The sequence below is a fragment of the Coccinella septempunctata genome, chromosome 4, assembly GCF_907165205.1.
Source record: "Coccinella septempunctata chromosome 4, icCocSept1.1, whole genome shotgun sequence".
NCBI lineage: Eukaryota > Metazoa > Arthropoda > Insecta > Coleoptera > Coccinellidae > Coccinella > Coccinella septempunctata.
This window is the reverse complement of record NC_058192.1, coordinates 1,238,452-1,265,667: the sequence shown is the minus strand read 5'-3', so window position 1 is coordinate 1,265,667 and position 27,216 is coordinate 1,238,452. Positions and strand designations below refer to the sequence as shown.

At 39.5% G+C, this 27,216-nt stretch overlaps 1 protein-coding gene across 11 annotated transcripts in view; it reads left to right on the top strand.

The window, feature by feature from the left end:
• The window catches only part of LOC123311426 (muscleblind-like protein), a 234,452-nt gene that overhangs the window by 24,898 nt on the left and 182,338 nt on the right, over positions 1–27,216 (top strand). For 4 of the 11 annotated variants that reach the window (XM_044895362.1, XM_044895361.1, XM_044895360.1 and 1 more), the window contains one exon: positions 13,985–14,031. The exons of 3 other annotated variants lie outside the window; for them this stretch is intronic. The gene's annotated coding sequence lies outside the window, so the exon portion shown is untranslated. Of the gene's footprint in view, positions 1–2,961; positions 3,044–3,804; positions 3,817–13,984; positions 14,032–22,448; positions 22,540–27,216 lie in introns of those variants that run through there. 4 more of the 11 variants (XM_044895363.1, XM_044895364.1, XM_044895365.1 and 1 more) reach the window with 4 other exon arrangements.

The window sequence follows — 27,216 nt, the reverse complement described above, 5'->3', positions numbered from 1 at the left end:
GAAACTTGTAGTGGCCATTAGAACCGTTTTAGAATGTTATGGCATATCAGAATAAGTAATGATCCTAACATTCAGATACCGTGTTACCTTTTAAGTTGAAAGCGCCAAGAATGATATGCAAATGTCCGGAATAAATGAATGTTTAACGCATAAATCTACAATGAAAACGAGAAAAATTGGAGATAACTTATTCAATGTTGACCGTATACTAGATGTATGTGAAATAGGTTGAAAAATGCATAGAAAGATTTTGTTCAAGAGGAAAATAAAGAATACAAATCATAGTAGGATCTAGCCTCACCAATTTTTTTTAAAAATCAGAATATCTATTCAACCTCATAGCAAAAAGTGGTTAATCAACCAGAAATGGTTGGTTGGTCGAACTGGAGATAATTTTCTGCTTGGAAATTTGCGATTTTTCATGATTCACTTAATCCGCATTCACACTTTCTTCTCTGTCGAAAATTCATGGAAAAAAACGAGACCGAGTAAAATCAAATTAAACATTATGAAATCTAAACATCATAGTCGTGGATTGCCAATGCTTTCAAAACCGCAATATATCGATTACCGAAAAATTCATGGAATAAGCAGAAATCTGCGTCAATAATTCAACGATCAACTATTTCGACTAGAATTACTTCATATAATTCGTTGTATTTCTTCTCTATTCACGAAAGTGTCACCATCCATCAAATTCTTTAATTCGAAACTACAACATATGGATTTTATTAGAGTCCAGGCCATAATTATGTTTATACTGGTGAAATAAATAAAATTCGGGAATTCTGGAACAAAGTCAAAAATTGGTTGAGTTGAAGAGTGAAGAGTTTTTATGAATTTGAAGAGTAACGCGATATGCGTTATGAAATCTAGCAATATTAACGATCCAGATTGAGAGCATACTTATAGTCGGTAAAATGGGATGAGAGTATAATTTAAGTATCTACACGTACGTTTTTCGACATTCATCTAAACTTAGCTCAGTAGTATGTTTTTTACAGTCCGTCTCTGTAATAAAACTTGATATTTTCAAATTGAATCGGATAGAAATATTGAATTACTGTTGCTATTTGGAGGACCGCAATGTTATTCTCTTTTGCATGAAGATATAAATAAATATATCTGTGGGATACTCGACAATTTCAAATATACTAAATGACTGAAAAAAGTGAACACTATGAGATGGAACTGCTCTTGTGGTTACACGTATACTTGCGAAATGATGTGGATTCTTTGCTCTCAATTGAAGCAAACATATCTAAAATACATACTTGCATGCAATCTATTATACACTAATTTTAAAGGTGATGAAACAAAGATAAACGTTACGTCTAAAATTAAACAAATTTTTATGGGACTTTTGCTCATATTTGACCAAATAAAGAGAGGCTTGTTTCATTCTAAATTCCAGAATACGCTTATAAGGCGCATATAACCTTTTTGGTTACAATAACTTGCAATCGATATGCAAATTTCGAGTATGCATTGATACATAAGTGAATTAATGTATCAGGGAGCCTAAAAAATGTGTAAAATTGAATTGATCACTTATGTATGCAACGGTGATAATTCAAATTGACTACAGTCGAAGAAATGAGGCATTTGAAACCGAATAAGAATGAATTATACAATTTGTTGAAGGATTTTTTGATACAAATTTGATATATTTATTAGCAAATGTCGATTTTAGAAGTTTTCTGTACTTTTCAAGGACCATAATCAGGTTTCTCGTTTCCGATGGAATTATATATTTCTCAAGGATTTCATTGCGAAGCAAAATAGCGACTTCCTCCGGCTCTATCAAGCCTAATATCTCCTTTACTTCATTTATCAAGGCATAACGTAATCATAAGTACAATATTTACCATGTGAAATATCACCAGCATGGAACAGACTGTCTCAACAAGGACGCAAATTTTACGCTGTTTAGACGAGCAAAAATGCCATAAAAAATATGATATCATCTACGAGGCGAGAAGTGGAATCAGCTTTTTGTCCGGTCAAGGTTATCGAATCAGTTTTGAAGAGTTTATTCACGTTGCTCTGTGATTCTCAGGATAGATGAGATTGTTACATGCTCAAAGGTTATCCTAGGTCGGGCTATCAGAAGAGAGGTGTTGTGAAAGAAGCAATCTTTTTGCAACCACTCGTATTTGGTAGCATGTTATCGGGAAAATAATATACACTCATAAAATCATATTATTCGTCGAAGAAATCAAAACTGGACATACTAAGGCTTCTTTTAATACCTTTTTATACGGCTTCAAGTTGTACCGACGAAAACGTCGACGCTTTCATGTTTTTAACCCAATAAAGGAATCCTTGTCGAGGGAGACCAGAAAAAAAGATCGATAAATTTTAAGTTACCTTGACGGAAACATCCGATAAGAAAATTACCCCATATACCTCACTTTTTCATAGTGATTTTGATGTAATTTCGCAGCTAATTTTCTGGCGCTGTGTGATGTCGTCATCTATCTCATTTCCAGTTGTTATTCGATCATCGTTTCAACTTAATAATTCATCAATTTGACAGGTGACCTCTTCAACACCTACAATTCCCCTCTTTCTAACAATAGAAGCAGACATCAAGGTCGAAAAAATGATCATATACCTGATAAATCGGAATCGTCACAACACTAGAAGCAGAATTTGAATCCAGAATGTGCCCGGTCTATTGTTATAAAAACGGTGATGTCATTTTGAGTTCAGTCGCAGTCGTTTAGTAGACGGACGAATTTCACAGCCAAGGTCTTCATTAATAAACGAAATCCTGCGTTAACCATTCACGATGTCTTCATCGATGTTGGCTGGTCTAGTCTAGTTCCTCGATTTACATTTTTCTCTGTTGTAGGTGTGAATTGTCGCTTGCGGGGCGATCCCAAGTTATATTAATACTTCGTTATCTTATCTGTCGTTATCTGCAGGGAAAGGATCTTGTTAGTATGGATAATTGTCAATAACGATAGTCATGTTTAATCTAGGCATGGGTAGTGTGTCAGACAGAATTGTGCTACATGTGAATCTTGGAAAGTGAGTGGTATGTCATCGTAACAAACTGAGCTCTTTTTCTTTCCACTTTCGATGCAAATCTCAGTCTCAAACCAATGAGCATTTTCGTTCTGAGCTGGTTGACATAAAACATTGTTGAAATTGTGCAATTAGATCGTAGTCACCTCGATATTTAACCGAATGTTTTATGCTCTTTCAATCCGAAACCATTGTCGTCATGCTTCACGCCTTACCGCCTCATTTTAATCCACTCAGAAACTAGGTTGAAAGTACACGAATGACATTTACCATGTCGATTTTGTTATGACGAAACGGATTCTGTCCATATAAGGCCACCTTATTCGCGGTATTTGAATAATCGACATGGTAGCATGATTGCAGTTAACTTTATGTTTAAGATACCTCACGTTTTTACATATATGTATATACAGCGATTTTGATTTGGCGTTTTTTTCAGGTCGATGAAGACACTATTGTGCCTGTTATTATAACAATATCTATAGTGCCTTGAGCGTGTCACGCATTCAACAAAGCTTCGAATCGTGGTGAAGTTATCGAAGACTTCAAACCTGATTCTATTCGAAAGTTTCACTTTCTTTCAATCACAGTCTGCAGTGACCTGTCAGACTGCCCATTTTTAGATGGTCCAAATACTTCTACTGTTTGTCCCCCCATTGACTTCTTCATGTCTTGTAGAATGTCCAGAAATTCTTCTGAACCAGCCTAGGGGAGTGTTTAATTGGTGCCAATCAATCTTCATTACCTGAGAATCTTGAATGACACGGCATCCATCAGTCAAAGGTGATTGGTGTAGGGAACTAACATAACAGGGACTGTTTGGCATTTCCGAAATGTTTGAAATCAACATCAGCTTGTTTCAAGAGCTTTCACAACGGCTTGATGTTAGCTGAGTATTTATTTTCGTAGACTTTATGGCTCAAAACTCTGGCAAGGTTGTTCGTAGGCCTAGATTCAGTGGAATGCTTACCTTAGGGTTGCTACCATAGATTTTTACTTCTTTATCTTGGAGACTATCAGAACCATTTGTAAACTGATCTCCAGCATTTAATCAATGATAAATATCTTAAGAGATGCCTTGAGCTTCCCCAGTTTATTCTCTGTGGTATACAAATTGCCAGTTGGTTCAGTTTCCCATTTTCCATTCAGAGTGCCTCTGATTGCACCTTTTCTTTCTCTGCACCATTTCCAGTTAAAACCTTCTATCTATCCTCCCGAGGCGTTTGTAGAGTCAATCTGTGACTCCATTATCAGATGATCCAATGCCAAGAGCAGCCAAGATAGTCATGGACGTTAGGGACTGTTGTAGATCTTCACGAGACCACAGAATAATGCCCTTTCCAGCGGGAGCAACACAATGGAGGACCTGTTGTGAGTCGGGAAATAAAAACAATACCGAAAACGCCACAGAAGCTGGCGTGAACACCACTATACGAACTCTATACGACCGTACGTGCTGCGTTTCCTTCGGAGGTCTCGAAATCATTTACAATAATCTCTTCAACCCAATACAATACGGGGTGACACGGTGCTCGTAAAACTTGAACAACTCCATATAATGCCTCGTAAAATACATACTCGAAATGGTTTCATAAGGCCGGGATTCGATGGCGTCATATTGTTTTTCCTGGAATGGCTAGATATTGGTTCGTGACTCGGAATTTGTTGGGGAAAGAGTCGATGTTTACCTCGTATGACATGCAGAGGAGTCGCTGACTCAGGAATTGATTAATTTAGAAGGAGTTTGCTCCTATAAAAATAGTTTCTTCGGTTGGCATTTTAGCGTGTTTGTTTCCAGTAACCAGATTTTCTGCTAGGGAATATTCATTTGGTAATGAATTCTAAAGAATTTTAACAAGCTTACTCTGAACCAACGTCAGTGCCTTCTTAAATATTCACTTATATTGTTTGAGCAGACAGCAGCTGTCCACCAAACCACTGCTGGGAAAATCCTGCTTAATTCGTTGTCAAAGTTGTGGCAAGAGATCTCGAAGCTATTGAAGCATTTCTGGCTGTGCTGAGGAGTAATCACCTGGTGGCATCTACGTGGTATGTTCGAGACAAGCTGCTAGAAGCTAAATTGACTTCATGCTTCAAGATTTGAGTAATTTAGGTGCCTGTGGCATCTTGAAGACGTTGCCTTTCCATTCTGCAAGTGCTGAGAGGCTTTTTTCCACCGCAAGAGTTATAAAACTGTCTCCAATTGGCGTTGTAGAAACTGGTTCACCACTTCTGGGTTAACAGCTCGACTAACACAGAATGAATGGCCATTTGCTCCTCTGTTCGACTAGTCTGAAGCTTCCCAAGGCTCAGTTGGCAACATTATCGGATAAAACTTGTCCAGCATGATCAAAATTGGATTAGACATAATCAAACTTGATGAAGACTTGCTTCACGATGAAACAGAAGAAGTTTTCATCCACATCCTCAGTTTTTTACGAGCAGTTTATGGTTCTGGATGCTTTGATCGCTCATTGATTAATGCTATGGTCATCCAACATCTGATTTGAAGATCTGAAACCAGTGTACAAAGGTCCTCGCAACATAGGATCGTGGTTTCTTGCCCTAGGGCTGCGCTGCCCTGAGCAAAGTTCGCAAATTAACTTGGTCCCATACCTTTCCATAAATTATTGTTTTCCAGGCAATCCGTAGGCTGCTGACGACAGCCGAACCGTGAAATAACTGAAGCCATTTCTCACGTCGAAATAAAAGCGTAACCCTTCGATGCCACCCTCGTTGGCGTCGCTTGTAAGCAAGCAATCCGCTCGCGAAAATAATGCGAGATGTCAAAATATCGAATAACAGAATTATGGGGTAATGAAACGGATGACGTTCGTTAGCGAACAAGTCAGGCCGTGTTGCACTATTTATACATTTCGAGAAGGATCATTTTTCGGACGCATCTGTTGCTGAATATGCGAATTTCGACCGAGAGATGGAGGTGGGGTGGGGGAGAGGATGAATGCCCGCCATTATGCCTTTGAACTGCGGGATCCGAGCGCAGTCAATTAAGTCGAAATTCGAGGTTCGCCGTTCCCGCCGCCGCCGCCTCCTCGATTTTCGCGGCATCATTTGTTTGATCTAATTGAACTACTGCGTGTTTTCTCCGGGAATTGGATTTCCTTTGATATTGTTTCGTGTTGCGCGAATATTCACTTTCGGAGGTAGCTTATCGCATTTAGGTATGATTTATTGTCGAGGTGAAACGCGGGTCTTTTGCGAAGATGGCTTGAATCGTGGCTGACTTGGTGATGCAGCAAAGACCAGCTTGGATAGAATCCTGAGCGTCGTGCCTAAAAAGATTGGTCCAGAGACAAGGGCGAGATGGTGGACTATTTGAAAGGCACGTAAGGGCTTTCAAGATGGTGGGGGATGCTCATGCATACCTACTTCATACAGGATGATTGTTCCTGATAGAGATCTACGGTCTACACAGACGTCTTGTGCCTGAGAAAGCTATTTGGTTCACCAATGACTCTGTGTTGTCCACAGGGAATGGAATGAACATTGTTAGATCTCTTTTTAACCAGTCCACCCTCCTAGGAAAGGACTGTCCCATAGTGCAGATCGAACAGCATACTGTTTTTGTTTGCACGCTCGAAAATATCTGCAGAAGATACTCCAGAGTGCACATATGCAAGAAACCCTGGAATTCCTTTCTAAGGAAGAACTCAAGGAAAGTTTAGCGTGAGCTGACTTCTCCTAACCTTTTGAAAGCTATTGGGAGTCCGGCATATAAAGATGTTCTTGAGAACGTGGAGGCAACATACTTGCTAAGTTTTCGCTCGACCAGAACAGGAACTGCTTATTTGTCGTACATCTGTCAAGAACTTCCTCATTGGATGTCTAGACAGAAAATTTTCTTCTAAATGGAAAGGGGTATCAGGCAGTCTAGGCCTTTGTGGTCCACATCAGACGGCTGCAACCCGAGATATAGTTATCTGGAGTCTGAGCCTAAAGGCCTCCGACTGACCTACGTGCTTATCATCTAGGCACGTTGGTGACTGCGTTAGAAGCGGAGTCCTATCTGCCAGTCCTGGTCCATTATTTCTAGTTCATATGGATCCACGTCGACGCCATTTATGGCTTTGGATGCACTTCTGTCGTATATTGTAGTTTTTTCACTGCACCAATCTTTATATGAGCCTGTTTATGAGCATCTCTCTATGAATAGGGAATTCAATGCTCAGCTGATCCCTAAACATCCAAATATTTGTGCAGAATCTCATATATGTTGGTCCTACTGATGCTAGAACATGCTTCGAGTTCAAGATATGTCATATTATGATCTTCTGCCATACGTTTGCGTATGGCATCGATGTTTTTTGGCACAACGATTGATTTTCTTCAACAGTGGCCTCTGAAATCACTCTCACTATGAGGAATAAAGGTCTTGGATGGTTAAAAAAGTTAAAATAAGGCTATTCCTGATCTAGACCACGTCGAAAATGATCTGATTTAACTGCAAGATTTGGCTAAGACTTTCTGGGAGAGTATTCTAGATTTTAAAGGGGGGTTGCGCTGGACTGCAACCTCAAGATCTATTGCTTTTCCATCAGAGCTGTTTTCGTCGTCTACAGTTGAGTTCCAGAGCTCTAATAAACCCCAGTAGGTATCTGGGATGGCTCCAAGGAACGCTCGTTTGGTTTTTAACTTCTCCGGTAACTATTTCTTGTATATTTGGGACAATGAAAGGAGTTTGTGCTTTATTCTTGGCAAGTGTATTTTCTGTGATTCCCGAGTAGGAAACTCAGTGTTGAACTGCAAGACGGCAATGACAGAGTTCACCTAGTAATACCAGTTTTGCCATTTCGCAATATATGAATAGCAACCCCCGTGATCTCTCTTGTCAGAGGGTGAGATAAAATTTATAACCAAGTGCTCGTTTCTGAGCTACAATGGAACGTACAGATCAGGTAGTCTGACCAAAATGCCGAATGTTCTCTAATACGTAGTCTCCGAAACATTCACTTCAAATTCGCCCCTTCAAATACCAACTGACAAAGTCGAAAAACCGAAAAGTTCAGCTGGAAACGCGACAAACGCCCGGTGCAGCAGCTCGCGAAGGCTGCCAAAATATCCGGGTCCCTTTCCGGGCCAACGTACGGAACCATGAATATTATACGCGTTGATTTATCCACGTGAGTAAATTTCGACGTTTACAGTTGTTTTAGCGGGCGAGATCGACGCGTCTCCGCCCAGGGGTGTAATTTATCACTTAACATAATGTAGACCATTTTATGCCAACCCTTGCCGCAATAGGTATAATAGATGGCTGTTACTGTACCAATTTGCCCGAACTATTGCCCGATGCCGGACGCCTCCTCCGCAAAAATGAATTAAATTAACGCCATACGCCAGTTCCCTCAGGGGGCAGTTATGGGATATTTGCGAAACATAAATATAGAGCTGGTAAGAGCTGCCGCTAATGCCCGTAATATATGCAGGTTCCGGTTAACAAATTGGTCCATTCCAAGAAAACCCCGCTCTTTTATGGCGTGAACTATGGTTTCGAATTAGATTCAACGGGGAATTTATCGAGTGAACTCGGTCGGACGGGGGAATCAACGGAGCCTGCATTCTCTACAGCTTTTCGTCAGTGGAGAGTTTAATTTTTTCAGTTCAGTCGATCCAATTAGCTAAGCAAACTGGCTTTGGACTCGGGGTTCGATATCGGGTTCATTACGGAAGAAATGGAGATATTCGAAAGATTTGTGGCAACAAATCTCATAATCAACCTTCTCTGGTTGGGTGGTTTTCATGCTCATCGAGCTTACGAATGATTTTATCAACGATAAGTTGCTGTTTCTTCGTTATTTCGTGATTCTGAATTCATCAGTTCAAAATACCGTGGCACTTTGGATTCAGTGCCTCGATTTTTCTACACTACCTTCGCCTCATCCCAAAATATTAATCAGAACCTCTCAAAACTAATGCAACATTGTAAAACATGAAGACTCTGTCAGGATCTGTTTCAGTTTCCCGAGCCAGGCGTCCTTGTACAGTCCCGTACTTGAAATTAAATACCATCGACTTAGGGGGATGATAATCCTACCATCTTGGGTGTTTTAAATAGGATATTTTTGGGAAAATTGATTCTGATGAGTCAAATGAACTTGGTAAACGTCTAGGTTGCAAATATGAATCCAGCAGTCATTTTTATAACTGTTGGAAGGTGACGTGAACAATTTCCATAGTGTTGTTTCGTTACTTACAATTATATTTACGAGCGTTCCATAAATAAGAGATTACACTAGGTGATGTCACTGCAGTTAATGGGAAAAATCACCCACGCACGTACGCCTTAACAAGAAATATCCGAGAATACCAATTTCCCCACAGTATTTCCATATTTTCCGAGCCATTGTTCGGGAAAGTAAAACGGTTTCATCCGCGATTCGGGAATTCGGGGTTTCGCATCCCGGGAGGGTGGTTAACTCGAATTTGCGAAAACATAAATATCGTTCTTAGGACGACCTGCATAAATGTGGCAGTTATCACGAATTTATGGGTTATTTGTTACCTCAGCGCCGGTGTTAAAGGGTCTGGCGTGAGATATACTGTGGAAAAATACGTAATACACACAGGAATTCGTCCGGACGTAGGCTCCAGAATTTTCTGCGAAGAATTTCGCGGGGGATGAAATTTTTTTTTGGGAGTGAGTTACGGCGACGCCAAGTTCGGCTTTGCATTAAGTGTCGGCGATGCGTCTTCCGCACTAGGTCACCTTAACAGATTCGGAGGAAATTGGGAAGAATTTATTGTGGATCAGGAAAAATCTCTTCAAGTTTACCATTTCGGTCGGGCTTCGTATCGACAGACAAACATCATCGGTATATATATATTGATTTCGCAAGCACAGAGAGGGATAGGTAGGAAGAAAGATGAGTGGATTTAGACTCAGATAACAATCTATGGGAAAAAAGCTTGAGAAAATTGAGATTTTTGACGTTTACCAAACGTAAATGTACACAAATCCACGATCATAGAATAAACTTCCACCTGACGTTGCTCACAAACCATAGACATAGAGTCTCTATCTCTATGTTACAAATACAGGTTAATGTCAGGGTAACAAAAGTGAAGTTGGCATGTATCACAGACATAACTGGGGTGTGTAGTACTGATTCGAATCATTGATCTACTGGCCTACTAGTATTATTATCCTAGTTAGATATAATCAATCAAATATATCAAAATCACCGTCCGGAGAATCCTGGGAGGTCAAAGATTCAATGATAATATTATTCTCCATATATGGTTTAACATTTGAAAGCAATTTTGAGCGCTTACGAAATCATATTTCGATTCTTTCTCTGTTTTATTCAGTAGAACATAAAATAAGTCAGGTTTCGCAACGTTGATCATGTTGATCGTTAGACTATCGACGCCTGTATGAAATGTGTTGTTTACTATACGTAAAGCGGTACGTTATTAACGCATTATCTAAAAATATCCAATTATTCATATAATTAAGCGAATTTCATTAGCATAACGCGCAATGGGTTCTACACAATACGAATTTTATTGGCAACTGTGATGACGAATAATTGTTGGTTACTGTTGTCCTTTTCAGCGGTTCGCTGATCGGAGCTATCACTGAGAATATTCTGAAAAATTTAGTATAGTACTGCCATGTGTTTTCTCCTTGTACAATAAGTAATTTAAGAATTTCTCCTAATCCTATCAAACAGAACATTATTATTTTTCCTGATCTAACACTTACATAATTTACATTTTGGTCATCACAATAGAAGTATTGTATCTTCGTAAATACGTGATAAATATAACCTTCAGAGAGAGTAGTAGGTTTTCCAATTGTTCTTTCAGTCGGACCTATTTTTCGGAAATTTGTTCTTCAATAACGGAAAGTGGACCGATCCACCTTCCCAATACCCGCCGAGTTCATTCGCTAAAAGCGGTTTTTTTAATCAAAGGGATACCGACTCCGCCGAGTTATATGGCCCATTTCTCACGAGAGAACAAATTGAGTGACTTGAGGCTTGAAACCAATCACCTGATAAGAGAATTTAGGGGAATTGAGGAAAAGAGGGTTATCTATTACAATCTCGTATGGGTTCAGCTCTATTCATACGGTGAATACCGTTTGCACGGATAAAAGACACTAGCTTCTTTTTCGCTGTCCTGAAATATGCGATCACGATATTCTTCGTGATCAGCTTTATGGATTACGGAGGGTTTTTGAGGATGTTCGATACGTTTTGTTTATGTTGGCAGTGTACGAAAGCTGGGAAGGTTTTGATTTTGTAAAGCACCAGGTTCAACAGGGAGTGTGGACAATCTGTAGGTTCATTCATTATTACAAAATATACACTGCGCAAAAAAATTAACGCACATTATGGAAATCTCAAATTCATTCTACAACTGAAGGTGTTTTCAATGAAAATTATTTTTATCAGAATTATGCATGCATATGTTATCCACTTTCAACGGTTTTCTTCAATACAGATGTTTTTTCCCAGCAGGAATAAAAAAAGATGATATTATCAGATTTTAAATGTATCGGCTCCATTCTAAAATCAGTTTTTCTCGATCAATTCTAGTGATCAATAGTTTTTTTTCGTTTGATTTTGTACACTCGATCGCTATGCAACGCGAAACACGCAATTTGACCCAAGAGGAATGTTCCCAAGCGGGAGTTTTGCGAGAAGAAGGGTGGACATACACAAGAATTGCAGAAAGGTTTGGAGTTTCCCATACAAGTGTGTCCAGAATGTTGCAGCGATTCAGGGAGACAGGCATGAATGTCCGAAGACCAGGACAGGGTAGACCACGGGTAACAACTGCCATTCAAGAACGTTACTTGAGAGTTTCTTCGTTGAGACAACGGTTTGCAACCGCTCGCCTCCTTCAAATTCAGCTTGAGCAAACTCATGAGGTGCAAATTAGCACTCAGACAATGAGAAATCGCCTCAGAGAATATGATTTAAGGCCTCGTGTCGCGGCAAGAGGCCCAGCTCTTACCCCAGCCCATCGAAGGGCGCGTTTGGATTTTGCGAGAGAGCATATCCATTGGGAAGAGGCCGATTGGGAAAGATTTCTCTTCACAGATGAGTCTAGATTCTGCCTCTACCATTGTGATCGACGTTTCCTTGTATACAGACGTCCACATGAAAGATACGCTCAGTGTAATTTCCTGAATTCTACTGGTTTCATGGGAGGATCGATTATGGTATGGGGTGGAATATCTTTGACTGCTCGCACAGACCTAGTGGTCGTTGATAATGGAGCTATGAATGCTGATAAGTATATAAGGAACATTCTTGAAGAGCATGTAGTGCCATTTGCCCCATACATTGGTGAAAACTTCATTTTTATGGACGATAATGCCAGACCCCATCGTGCGCGCATCGTTCAGGAGTACCTTGAAGAGGTTGAAGTCTCTCGGATGAAATGGTCAGCAAGAAGTCCAGATCTCAATCCGATTGAGCAGGTTTGGGACAACCTCAATAGGAGGCTGAGAAGTTCAGAAAATCATCCAGCTACTCTTAATGGAATCCAACTCTGAGAAATCTGGGAACGATTAGATCAGAACATTTTAAGAGATCATATTCATTTTGAGTATGAACCGTCGTTGCCGAGCTGTAATTAACGAAAGAGATGGAAATACCAAGTATTAAATCACTTATCAGCGTTTCAGTATTTTGAAAATTGTTCATTTCTCTTCTTTCACATAAGATTCGGTGAAATCCTGAATTTTTTTTAATGTGTCTTGTTTCGTTCAAAACCTTCCCGAGAGAACATAAAAAATAAGTTATAAAGTCAATGTAGAGTTAACTTTCATTAAAATTGAGATTTTCAGAATGTTCGTTAAGTTTTTTTCGCAATGTACATAGAAAGCATGGCAGACCAATTTTTCGACTTACTCTATGCTGTTCTTAGTTTTTACTAGCTCTCACTCCTATAGACTCCGAAGTGTTCGACTGGCTTGGTGCAGAGAATCCAGTTTCTGTCGTTGCATTCGTATTGCGCGATTTGAAGACCAGGAGAAAGTAACTCGCATCTCCTTTCGTCAAAATTTGACTTCCGTCGACGATGTTCCACCCAGTATATGCACTGCAACCCTCTCCGAAATCGAATCAGCATCCGAGCGTGCCCGTTTGATTAGGTCGATTCCACCCGTTCGTAAACTGTTGATGAAAGTCGCTTATTGTAGTCGTAAATAATTTCGTATCGTGATCGGAACTGAAACAAGACTAGTTACCGTAAAAGCGATTCTCTTATGCAAGTTTCATTATCGTTCTGCTTCCGTTCAGACGGTGTAGCGAGCAGCCAATTTGGCAGGCGGGCACGTCGCCTTAAGTAGGAAATAATTCGATAGATCGCTGGAGATGAGAGAGGTCATGTCGCAGACCGCCTCTCGGATAGGCCACGTTATTTCACGACGAACAGTATTAGCATTTCGACATAATTGATATTCATAGAGTGAAAGGATTGAAGTCACTTACGTGATACATCCAGAATTGTTCATCGCATGTTGCTTGAGTCTTGTAAGCGCATTATTTGATGATGTTACAGTATAGGCTGTTATGATTTCAATTACCAGAGTTTCAGATGTTTGTTATCTTCTTACTGTGCGGAGAGCGTGGTTTCAAAAAAGTCCTGTTATGTGTTACATGTTCATCTTTCCTACAGTGTACAATATTGAATTCAGTGCTTAAAAATCAACATCCTGTTACTTGCGGTAAATTTTAGACGAAAACCGATAAGAAACGTGAAAATTAAACCAAGATTCAATCGAAATACCGGAAGTTGATAAGCATTCTTTCGAAATTCAGTAGGATTTTATACTCCAGGTCTTTTCCTCAAATTTTACGGCTTAATGGAACTTCTAACATTTAAATTTTATATTTTGGTAACCTCCTCACTCCAGTTTACAAGCCCTTTTAGAAGTACTGCTTTAAAATAACCTTTATTTTTTGTATTGCAGGACTGGCATTGAAATTCCCTACACTAAACGGATAATACCAATACAGAGTAAGTTTAGCAGGTTATATTTTACGTACTGGAAGTACGTTCAGTTCAGTTGCGTTACCCCAGTTAAGTGAAGGTGATTCAGTGAACACAAGAAGTTTAATATCTCAATTTTCTTAACAGTCTCAGTAATAACTTATTCTTCACGGAAAATGGTTCAAAAATATGAAGAAGTCTTGAATCCTTTTGAATACCGGCTCACAAATCTCTTGGACACAGTTATGAAAACCTTAACCATTGCCAATATTATTTTAAGTAATCTCACTTGAGTGGGTACGAAAAAATTCAACCGTTCAAACGTTTGCATTAGCGAAATGAATCATTTTCCATATTATTAGCGATAATCTATCTTGATTATGACTAATCCTCGTGATGCATACGCGACCATTCTTCGGATCCTTCAAAATAGTTTTGATTTGTTGCGACAGCCGAGCATCTCGCTGTGTACAAAACGCCCAATGTATCGTAAATCGTTCTTTATACTTTTCCTCAGTTGGCAGATCGTCGGTGTCTTCGTTTCGGAGCTATCTTACGCGTGTGGGTGGCATTGAGATTATTTCGGTACACGCGATGATATTCGCAATTTTCGAAATAGGTCAGATAGTTTGTTTTTCTCATTTTTTCGACACGTCGTTAGTTATAGAGGCACGTGGGGGAGTGTTGAAGATTCTCCGAATGTAAACAAGTTGATACGGTTTTCGTTCGGAGCTGTTTTGCTACGAAAGTCTGAGTCTGAGTGAGTCCTATCAATAATCACGTACGACTGTGGAAAAACAAGCAACTCAGCTAATTAATCTATTTTATGGATATTCTCGGAGATGAGTGAAGGCTTTGCCTGAGTTTTTGTTCAGCTTGAATGTCTAAAATGAGGTGGTCGCTGAATTTTCTTGAAATAATCCCTTCGGATTATGAAGCGCCCCGTAGATGACATAATAAAGCTAAAGCCATTCGGGTACATAATTGAAAATGGCCGTGAACTACCGTCCAATTTTCAGGGGAACGTTTTACCGTTTGAAATTCAAATAGAGCACTAACCGCAGTACACCGCAATATTATAATATCCTCAGCGCGATAAGGCCAGTTGGGAAATATTGTCAGTATACCGAAGTCGGATAATGTAAGGCCCCAAAACCGAGGTGATTATGAACTGACAGGAAGCGGAAACGGTTAACTGACTGATAAACTGGTGAAATTTCGAATAACTCGCGATGTTCATGCATAAATTCATTCGACTCTACTCGTTGTCGCAGTCACGGGCTTTATGTGCCGGCCGAAATGCATGGAAATGCTGCTGAAAATGGACTGACAAGTAAAAACGACAGCTGTGACACGGAACCCGTTCATGAACTACAACCGGATTGCGCGAGGGGAGCATTTCCATTCGTCATTGGAGACTTTTCCTATTAAGCGTCGAAATTACTTCCCGAACGTGATGAATCTTCAAAAGTTATTCCAGTATCTACTTCTATCCAGATCCCAGAACACCCATTAGTACCTGGATCACCTTTCTTCAGCCTTTGTCATCCACTTTCCAACAAAATGAGGCCCGACCACAAGCAGCGAGAGTAACCTTAGTCAAGTCTGAACAAAATATAGTCAATTTTTGTCAAAGGGCACCCTGGATCTCTTACTCTTTGTATCATTGGGAGTATAAACTATACTGCATTCACATTTATTTTAGCAGTCGGTTGGCCATGAAATAATTTTCCCAAGTTTTTGTAACTAGAGCGGAGTAAGGTTGGCACTCATGAAATGTCGTTAATGTCATAACGTCGTTGCCACAACTTATATCAATTAATATTACGAAAATGCCGAAAGTTATTGAAAAAAGAGACAGGGTTTCAGGAAGTGCTATTTATAATTCAGGTCCGCTCATTCAAATAGTTATACTCTGATATTCTAAAATCCACAATACGTCAGACGGTGGAGAGCATATTCAATGTAAGAGAATTTATGTAATGTTTCATCTGAATCTAAACGACTTATATTTCAGCTGAATATTTCTACAATCAGAAAGATTGTGAATGAAGAGGATGTTAAAGAATTTCCTTCTATTGGGAGACCCAAAAAAGTGGTGGCATTCGAGAATTTTATGTTTGAGTGAATTAATGCGAAAAGTTTACTACAGGATTTTCGATAAATGCCATCGTAGAATAAGTTACCGAAAATTTATTATTCTATTTTTCATTTGACTTGTCCTATACATTGTAAATGTCTTAAGGTACCAAAAACTACCTAATTATTATTATTATATCAATGCGTTAAGATGAACAGCCACAAATACGCGCCAGTTGTCCTGCTAATTGTTTATTCATGTGAAATTTTTGTTCAAAGGTGAAGTTCATCTTGATTGAAACTTCCTTTAATTCCTTTTACTTATATTGATGCAGGATGATTTTTGTTGAAGAATTTAAAGTTCTTTTAATTATCTGTTGATTCCTTCGGGAGATACCCATTCCCAACCACTGCATCGTATGCATTTCATCTTCGGGTTGATATTTTTGAAATCTACCACTGATGTAACGTATTCAAACTTCAGCCAAAAAAGATAACGAACATTAACTCTCCTCAAGCTAGTGCATATTATGATATTATACTGATCTCTTGTATTTTCCATGCAAATAACTGGATTTGGTATGTCTTCAATCAGTTTGTATAAACTTCAATTATGTTCGTCACATATTTTCCGAAGAGATTCGACATTGTGATAAAATACGTAATAACAGAAACTTCTACGTAGAACGTAGAACATAGCGTTGATTTAAAACCCAAAAATGTTTCGACAAGCGTCATAACCCCACATTTTAGTACTATAAAGGGCCTGTTCCGATATTGCTGTTAGTACTGGCCCGCAATCGAATAACAATAGAACTCGAACGACTGGGCCAATAGGTATCGTTTCTGAAATACTGACAGTACTATTCAGGAATATCGGAACAGACGGACAGAGTGAAATGTGTCAAATTTCCATGGCCAACCGACTGCTAAAATAAAAGCGAATGGAGTATAGTTGGAATGTTTGAACGACTTTGAGGAGGTCTAAAACATTTATTGGATTGATGGATTTATCTGGAGTTTCGTAAAAATCATTCCCCGATGATTTGCGACCGTCAAAAGACGTAATTCTGGCAATAAACGTGCCCCAAATCTGCTCGTGGAGGCTACAGATTGCGAGCCCCCTCAGGGCCCCCCAAAAACATCCCTGCGAATCCCACAGACTGATAGGCGTGATATCAAGCCGGGGCCCTGGCGAAGTTCAACGGTGAACAATTCCAGCTATAGATTTCCGAGGCATTGTTGTGTGAAATTGGATTTTGTCATTTTAATTATAATGCCTCCCCGAAACGCGGGCGCCCCTTAATTAATGTCCAGCAAATTTTGATACGTTTTATCGGAATACGAGAGCCGGTCGTGTATCTGCCTCGGAACTTGATACGGTCGATCGTTATTAAGAGGAGCGTTTTAATTTCGGCAATTTCGTATATCAGAATGAGGCATTTTATACGGAAGTACTTTATCAATTGCGGACGAATTTTGTGGAGGTTGTTTCGTTGGCAGCGGTTACAACGAACGGTTTGATGAGGGGAATGGAGGATTCGGCTGTGAGAGCCAGTCCATTTTATGAAGTATGCGAATTGGCCAAAATCTCGTCTGCGAGACAAAATATTAGAGCGTTTACCCCTGCTACACATGATTAGTCTCAAAATTGGAGCGATGTGAACACTTTTAGAAGTATGATCTTTTATGTGCAACGTAGATTGATATCATCGGTTCTAGAAACTCTTCTATTGGTACTTGACGAATTTTGTTGCACAGAACATCAGTCGTAATATGATAAACAGCATAAAAATACTTTTACGACCAATTTCTAACCTACACGATCAATTCCTTGACACCTTTTGCGAAATTCATTAGAAATATTATCGAAAGGCGCTTATCGTTCCAAAAATTTCTCTAGTGGCGTTAGTATTTCTATAATTGGAATAGTTTTACTGAACCTATCAACTGTTCGTTGCTACACAAATCTTTGTCGGCGTTCGGTCCAGATCATTCTTCATCGACGAAACCATTCTTTCAGTTAATAACAGAATGAAGTGAAGTGCGAACATATCGTTTCTTTCTCGCAAAGACTCCTCCATAGTATACTCGTAACTTTTGCCCCACTATTCATCAAAAGTATCATTTATCAACGTCGCCTCGCGGCAAATATAGCATAGGGAAAATGTGGATAAACTCTAAATCCGTCCGACAACCTCGAGACCTCTTTTCAATACGAATCCGATGAAGATAACTCCCATTCAAAATCGATCCGCGTGTTATGTGAATGTTGACGGAAAGGGGAATTATGATTGAAACCATCAGAAGTAGGGAAAATGTCGTTTTATTTCACGGTTCGATATTTAGGTCGTGACACGAAGCGTAATATTGTTGCAGTGGTTTTATTATCGTATTTGTCTCGATCGCATTGTAACTGGCCGTCTTCGTAAATCATTTCGATGAGTTGCATACATATTTAAGCTGATGATGTCATCCGGATGTCGAAACTTTCGAATTTACATTTCGCGCAGGAGTAGGCGAGTCGGGAAATATCATTTGAATGAATATTTGATGCAGTTGTTAACTTCATTACGCTGAGCTGTAATTGGATTTGAAGAAGTCGTTATTGTTATCGTCTCCAGATATCCTGATGTCAGCTGGTAGTTGCTGCAGGAAATCCTTGGTGTAAGGAGACAAAATATCCAGGAAACTTTCGTTTTAGAGCCCAGGGATCTCTCTGATGGTCCTTGTCCAAGTTCTTCAGTTTCTCCGTTGCCTCTCGTCAGTTTCTTCATGGTATCCTGGCGTTTCCAGGTCAACAGAAAGCCCCAGTTTTGAGAGAGAACTCACACAAACTCACAATCAAATCGGAAATCATTTCTTCATAAGTTGAAATAACATAGAGTCATTCGGGGTAACTGAGCGCAGTGGGTAAGTGTGCGCAGTGCGTATATCTCGACTATGCAATGTATGAATGAGAGGTTCATTTGGGTGAAGCAAGGACGCAGAATCGCCATATTAGTTTTTCATAGGAGTGCGCCGTGCCACGTTTCTTTAACTTTTTATTTGCAATCAATCAAATTCACTAGTTTTCTTGTTAATTTTTAGCATCTCTGCACATTCTGCCAGGTCCAAGTTCCGAGTCCCTCAGTGTTAAACAATATTTTATTCGATCATACTCATATAAATCAAAATATATAATGAAAAATTTTAGGTTCTCTTAGCTGCTCAACTCTTTGAACGTCAATTCAAATTTTGGCTTGCTGAGGAAAGTGTGCGCGGGTAAGTGTGCGCATAGATTCATTATATGGGCATTAGTTCAGTGAGGAATAAATTATGACATTATTTTCTTGGTTAAGACTTGATCAATATTGTCCTATTTGTTCAGAAAAATATGAAGGGCCACGAACAAGGGAATGTATCAAGTGTTGTGTTCACCAAGAATTGTGGCACGAACAATAATGCACTGCTTGTAAAAAGGCGCTTCTGTATTGACAATAAACAGCATTTCTCTAATATTGTAACATTTTGATGACATTATTTTGTAATTTGTTTTGATTGTGTGGTTCACAAAGGACTGCGTTCACTTACCCGCAATACGGGGCATGTGAACGCACTCCGACTTTCTCTATTAAATTCTTTTTTGCGGAAAGAAAACGTTTTTGTTTGTTGGCTTTTTGATGTTTTCTTATAGATTAGAAAATTCTCTATCTTATGAATATGTTTTAATTTTCCTAGCTTCAACATTTGAAACAGGGTATGGCTTGAAAGGCAAAAGTGCGCACAGTTGCCCCGAATGACTCTATACTCCTTGAAGCCATATCTGATACTGGAGTTCATAAGAAACTGGACATAGACATAGATCTTTGTAGCAGTTGAACGCAACGCAACAATCTAGAATCAAGCAGGCACAGAAGTGAGAACTGCGAACTCCTGATTCCAATATGAGGATGACATAATAGTCAATCCTCACGAAGAAATAAGAGCGTTTTTCGACACCCAACACCGTGGCATGTTCGAAAGAAGTAATTAAAAACCACCAAATAAATAACCCACCATAACCCATATAGTTCTTGTAATTGTCTCAGCATGTGAACGTAAACATAAAACACAAGAATAAATTACGCTATAACGTCTCACATAAGTTTATTTTTAGACGGCCTATCGGACTCAATGCGAGAGCTGTCTGCCTGTATACGTCGCTGGATGAATATGTACGGTCACGGTATCGTCTTCACGAATCCTTGAAATTCAAATAAAGCGTGTATTTGCAATTTAGATTCATCACTTCGAAACAGATACGTTGGCAACACTCTAATTGATGCCCCCCTCCTGAAGCGACCTGAAAGGGATCAGGGGAGAGAAAAAAAAAAACACAGAGACTCGTTTATAAACTCCCCAAAGTCCGGAGTATACCGTTTTAATTGAATATATTTTCGACTGCGCGATTCTATTTATCCTTACGATAAAGTTTCGATGGCCGTAATTCGAATCCTTTTTGGTCGCTTTTCTGCCTGGACTTTCGTCGGATTCGTTGTAGGAAATCCTGTTTCGCCCTCCGTTTATGATTTGCTTTTTTTCGTGCAGATTTTTTAGGGTATTGGAACGCTGCAGACTACATTTGTTTCATTCTAGACCTTGGAGTTGCTTAGGGGTGTCATATAGGTACTCTTCTCTGGTTACTGTGTTTATTATTTATTAACTTTTTTCACGTGAATTGTAACACCTTAGCCAATTGAAGTTTTTCTCAAGAAATGTTCGAAGAATCTATTTTTTAAGTACAGTATCGAAGTGTCATCAGTGTCTTCAATATGATCCAGTTTATGGCTCACCTACAGCTGCGGTTGGCACACCTTATGAATCCTCCTCCCAAACGAGCAGTACCCTCATCGCACGTGATAATCTGACCCTTCCATTTCCGGCGATCGGCCTCGGGAGCCCCATGCAAACCCACGAATTTTTTCCAGTCAAATTCCTCGCCATAAATCACATCCAGCGGATATTGTCCATATCGCGACACAATATTGTGATACTTAAACGGCCGTATGGCGTCCGATAAAATGTAGTCGCCCCGATCTGACAGGTCGGAATTGATTGTTCGGGACTGCGTACGTGAACGCGAACGTTCACGTACGTATCTATCATTCCAATGATAGATTGACCACTAATTTCGAACACGTCGCTAACTGCATTCATTCACTTTCGATCGCGTCGGTTGGACGAGGTCAGGGTCCGATGTTAGGAATCTGGCGTGACTGATTGATGGAGTCGGGCATAGTTTCGTCTTTTAGCGAGCCTTGGCCGCTGTCCTGGATTGATTTCTACCCTGGCTCGTGATTTGATCCCTCCAATGCTGTCCTATCATTTTCACTGGAGAATATAGAAATTCAGGTTCAGGTACCGAAGTACCCCTCAGAAGCTCCGTAAGCTTGTGCGACTTCGGAGAATCAGTTGTGTTCTGTGTAGGCTTTGTTACTGTGTCCTTAGGCCACCTTAGGAACAGCACTGTTAATTTGAACCCACCAGTGAATGGTGGCCCGTACTCGTATCGACTAGAAAATTTCTTCCCTGGCTGGGGATCGAACTCAGTACCTTGCGGTTGCGAAATACTGAGCCGACTCTTCTAACCACCAAGCTACGAACGCTTTACTCTGCAAGATACGTTTTTACAGCTTACCTTCGACTGCAAGGGATACAAACCAACTTGGGCAAGTAGACACTAGCTGAATCCTGTACGTACCTGTGTAATCCACAGTATGTAGCTGTCCAATCTGTCCATGATAGTATTTTCAGGGATGATTCTAATGTGCATTTGCTTTCATCGCACAAAATGATGGACCGAATGTCACGTACAAAACCTACAGATTCGGACCATTAAATTCAATAGTAAACAAACGGAATACGCATATAACCGTGATAATATGGCTTTGTGATATCGATCCATTCGTCTGTGACTGCAACAACCCACCGTTACTTTCGGAGTATAATATTTATATAAATTATATAACTATAAGCCTTTTACGCCATGCGTGAAACTGGTAAATGACGCTATCAAAATAATTAACCTTTATGGTAGTATTCCCGATTTCGCTCGTAAAACAGATAATCCTAGTTCCATCAGCTTGAAATGAATAATTCTCGTCAGAGAGGCGTATCGATTGAGTTGACTCTGTACGCTGCTGTGTGCGCTTTGGTCGGATGAAATGGATAGAAAATATTGACAAATGACAATTGATGGTGTACATCGGATATGCTTCCATCAATCAATTTTGCATCCACGGAAAATCATTACACTGCGTTAGATCACAGTTTCGATTGAAGGAAATCATTTCTATCCTTCTGTGTTTCCCCTTTTGACACTCTGATGATTTCTCATGAATTCTTGAGGATTCTGTGGTTTCGGCTCTTGTCATTCGAACAAAATTCGAAAGTTTCAGTTTAGTGTTTGATTTGGAAGCAAATGTCCAGTTTTCGGTGAGTGGACTTTATGAAATATCTTTTATTGATCTTCAAATCAACATATTCTACTACAGTTAGTGTCTTTCTCCTAAACGTTTAAGATATATCGCACTAGAAAATGAGTGAGATTGAATTTGTGTCTTCACATGGTCTACTTGAGGGTGATATCTGTTTGAATGTATGCCTTGAAGAGTTTCAAGTGAGAATCAATTGAGACTGACGGAAAATTTATGCCATATTTTGTATTTTTTCGATAGCTTTATGCGTTTGTTTGAGGAAGATTGAAGGGAAATAATTATAGAATTTATGAGAAGTACTCAACGAAAATTTTCGATAACCCTATTCCTAAGATGTCCAATTCGGAATATACTCGATGATTGCCCACGAAGTTTGGCTTGTATGAATTATTATCGATTCTTCGGAAGCTAATTGCCATCACGATTAGTGCTGCATTATGGATTCGACTAATATTGTTCCCGTATAATTGGATTATCTGGGTAATTTATACGGTCGTCAATAGCTTCTAGACTGTTTTATTCAATACGCTGAACATTATGACCCTTTATTCCTATCGATGATTCACTCCAAATGTGTATCTCTAGCTTGAACAAATACCCCTCTCAGTATTCGTACTCGTAGTTTGATTTATACTAGTCATAGGAAAAATATAGCCTGTGTACATAAATTTCCCATGGATATGTCGTGCGGCGTAGGCAGTTTAGACGAAGCCAGTAGCGTGCGAACTTGAAGGCAAGCTCTTCTTTCGAACAGTGAAGAACATGCCGAGAAGACTATGTTAGAATGACGTATTCTCTACCACAGAGTATTGTGTGGATCAACACAGTCTCATTTGAGGAAATAAATCGATGAATGGAAGAGATGAGGAAGAATGGTTGTTTGAACTAAATGGGAGCAATTAAATTGACCAAAGGTTCTATGATACCTTTTTCCTTATTTATATAAGTTGCAAAAGTAATTAGGCGGATGTAATGCTGATATTTAGGAGGATACCAACAAAATTTTTCAGATTGCTTTCATAGAATGTCTATTCAATTTAAATTCTGCCTGTTTTCTGGTTTCTCAGAAAGAAAAATCATAAACGATTCGTTTACACCCTGTATATTTGCTTGATTCAGTCAGGTAGAAAATCTTCATGTGAATTATTCATGTTTTTATTAATGACAGACAACAGTATCAGTTCAGTATCAGTATTCCAACAATGGTATATCCGAAGTTACGCCACTGATCTCGACCTCGAGAATATCGAATGTGTATTAACGGACGACACATTAACCACTCTCAGTTTCTATCGCCCCCTCGCCGCAAAAAAACGACGTTCAAACAACAGGGGCGTAGGAAAAAGTGTGGGGTTTTTCCCCGACAAAAAATACGGGCAGCGCACCTGACAAAAAACGTAGAAATAACCTAGCGACAGCCACGAGATGCCCCAAATTATCCGGAAGTCGAGGAATATATCTCAACTTTCGTCGCCGCATTTTCACAGGGTTGCCGAGATAAGGGATATTCTTGGAATTCTGTGATTGTGTTCGAGATTAGGATTCCTATTTGAAGATTTTCTGTTGTTTGGAACTATTGGCTGATGCTCAGATCCATATTCGTCTTATATAGGTAAAGACGTCGTTTATGACTTAAGTCCAAGGCTTTCATATCAGACCACATACCACATGATATGGTTTTGAAGATTTTCAACTTCTTTTTCTTCTGAAAATTGCATTAAAGCCATAAAAAGAATTGAGACGCATAGCACCCGTTGATTTCAACAATTGTTTGGATTCAAATCCAACTAATCACTTTCTAGAAGTAGGCTTTGATGTATTAATAGTATTTCAGCGCCATCTAGAAGGCAACGTAATAATTCACCTTCCGGATCTCCGGAAATTGGACATCGGTAATTGAGTTCTAGCACTTGCCCTCTAGATGGCTCTGTAGCATCATCAATACTTCCAAGCACCTTCTAGCATCAAATTTGGGCAACCATGGATGATGGTTGATATATACGTCTGCTTCGTGTTCAATGCCTCTTATCACTTCTAATCAGCAGCGACAAGTTGACATAGTTGCAGGGAAAATGTTTTTTTCAAACTGCTTCTGTCCATTTTTCATCGGACGATCGTTGGAGCGAATGATCCGACAACCCCGGTGATGTTTTCACTTTTATCGCCGCCCGTGTTTTTTGTGTTGACTTAACTTCGTTACGTTCGAGAGGCCGGACAGGGGAGGTCGTTGATCAATGTTGGATGTTTCCAACGTTATGGTTTCGGTGTATTTATGGAGTTGGACGATGTCGAGGAAGCAGTGAGAGAGTTCGTTCCGGAAATTCTCTCACGAGGTGAGGGTTCAAGATTAATGATTAAGTCTGGTACGGGAGGATTCGTGAAAAAGTAGCAGGTATATTACGGCCGTTAGGGGTTACTACATGAACAAGTTGTTTTTATCATCTGTTGCGTCCCTGAGGAAAGTTTCTTCGTTCACCTTGTGGTGGAAACGATTACAGCAGGTTGGATTTTATTGTTTTCTGGATAATATGCGGAACTGATACAATTTTAACTGTATTTAATTGGGATTTATAGATATTTCTAAGCTTGTAAAAATGATGAAATTTTCGTGTAATTCGTGGCGTAGATGACTGACCGCAGGCAAGTTTAGAAGACAGAATTCTGTTCAAAGTTGTTCCGCCTGAATACACGAGATGTAACTCTGACCCGACAGAAATGAAAACGTCGTCCCCGAGGATCCCAGGTTCGGACACCTGACGACCCAGACGTGTTTATTCCCCTTTCTCTCGCATACATATATATATTTTTCTTCGGTCCATTTTCCGTTGACGCGAGCTTCGTGGAAATCCAGACTTACGACCTACCGAAAGAAGAGCTGTACACATAAAAATCCTCGATAACACTCTTTCCTGTACGGGATAAGGGAACGATATCAATCTCGCTTTTGCAATCCCAGATTTTCCCGCCGGTGGTATCGTGTCGAAACAAATTTCGACGAGTTTGTTGTATCTTGGACGCGTTTCCGCCACGATGGAATGAGGGAAAACGCCGCGAATTACACACGTGAGTGTGTTGTTTTCGTAATGTCTCTCTTAGATGATTAACTCAAGATAAGCGACCTAGTAAATTGACATAGGATATGCGAATGTTTCAAATCGCTTTGAAAACTGCAACACTTTGGTTTGAATCAAGGAAAACCGTGTGGTATGAAAATACATAGGTTTTCGAACACTTTGATTCTATTGCGAGCAAATTCGAAAGCCTATCTCCCTTCGTTTAGATTTTCATCTTGGAAATGGCATTTTTTCAAAAATTGCAATTTTCAATCTGCGATATCTCCTGTTATATTCGTCTGATCGAATTGGGATTTCCGATTATATAATCAACGTTGGCTAGGCTTCCATACTAGCACAAAAACTCGATATCGAAAATTTCGATTTTTTTGGGTCAAAAATGAGCAAGGGGTTAGACCCCCCTAAAATGACATATTTGCTATTCTGTCTAAAAATCAGGATGTTCTATTACTGTCCTCGGATATGGAGTGCATAGAATTTGTTTTGAAGATTCTAGAAAACCAAACATTTGATGATTCAATAGAGAATTGCACTCCAGAGAGCTCTTCGAAGTCAACTCGAAAATAAAAATTGGAAAAACAAAAAAAATTATTTTCTCCTGAAAAGTGTCAGATATTGGAAAGTTCGGTATGAAAATATAGGTTTTCGAGCACGCTGAATCTATTGCAAGCAATTTCGAAAGCCTATCTTCTTTCGTTTAGAATTTCATCTTGGAAATGGCATTTTTCAAAAATTGCAATTTTCAATCTGCGATATCTCACGTTATATTCGTCTGATCCCATTGGAAATTCCGGTTATATAATCAGCGTTGCCTAGGCTTCCACCCTAGCACAAAAACTCGATTTCGAAAATCTCGATTTTTTGGGTCAAAAATGAGCAAGCGGTTAGACCCCCCTAAAATGACCTATTCGCTACTCTGTCTGAAAATCAGGATGTTCTATTACTATCCTCGGATTTGGAGTGCATAGAATTTGTTTTGAAGATTCTAGAACACCAAACAGTTGATGATTCAATAGAGAATTGCACTCCAGAGAGCTCTTCGAAGTCAACTCGAAAATGAAAAGTGGAAAAAAAAAATATTCTCCTGAACAGTGTCAGATATTGGAAAGTTTGGTATGAAAATATAGGTTTTCGAACACGCTGAATCTATTGCGAGCAATTTCGAAAGCCTATCTCTCTTAGTTTAGATTTTCATCTCGGAAATGGCATTTTTCAAAAGTTGCGAATTTCACTTGAGAATTCGTCAAGACCGAACGGTTGGGCCGGAATGAATAAAATTCTCAGATTTATTACTAGAAACTAGAAGAGTTGCTCTTTCAGGATATGTGTCACATTAAGATCTACGATAATTATCCTGGAAGAAAAACTTCTCTAAAGTTGGCCTTCGAAAAATACCCAAAAAATTGGGTTCAGTCAAAAAAGTGGATGAAATGTCGAGATTCATCACTGTCGCAACGCGTTTCGTTCGTTTACGTGATCCTCGACAATCATACGCCCCCGGCGACGTATCGCGTACATTATATTACGTAAGGATAATTCCAGAGATCGAAACTTTCATGTTCATCGCGGTTCGCCGCCCTGGGACATAAATGCTAATTTCG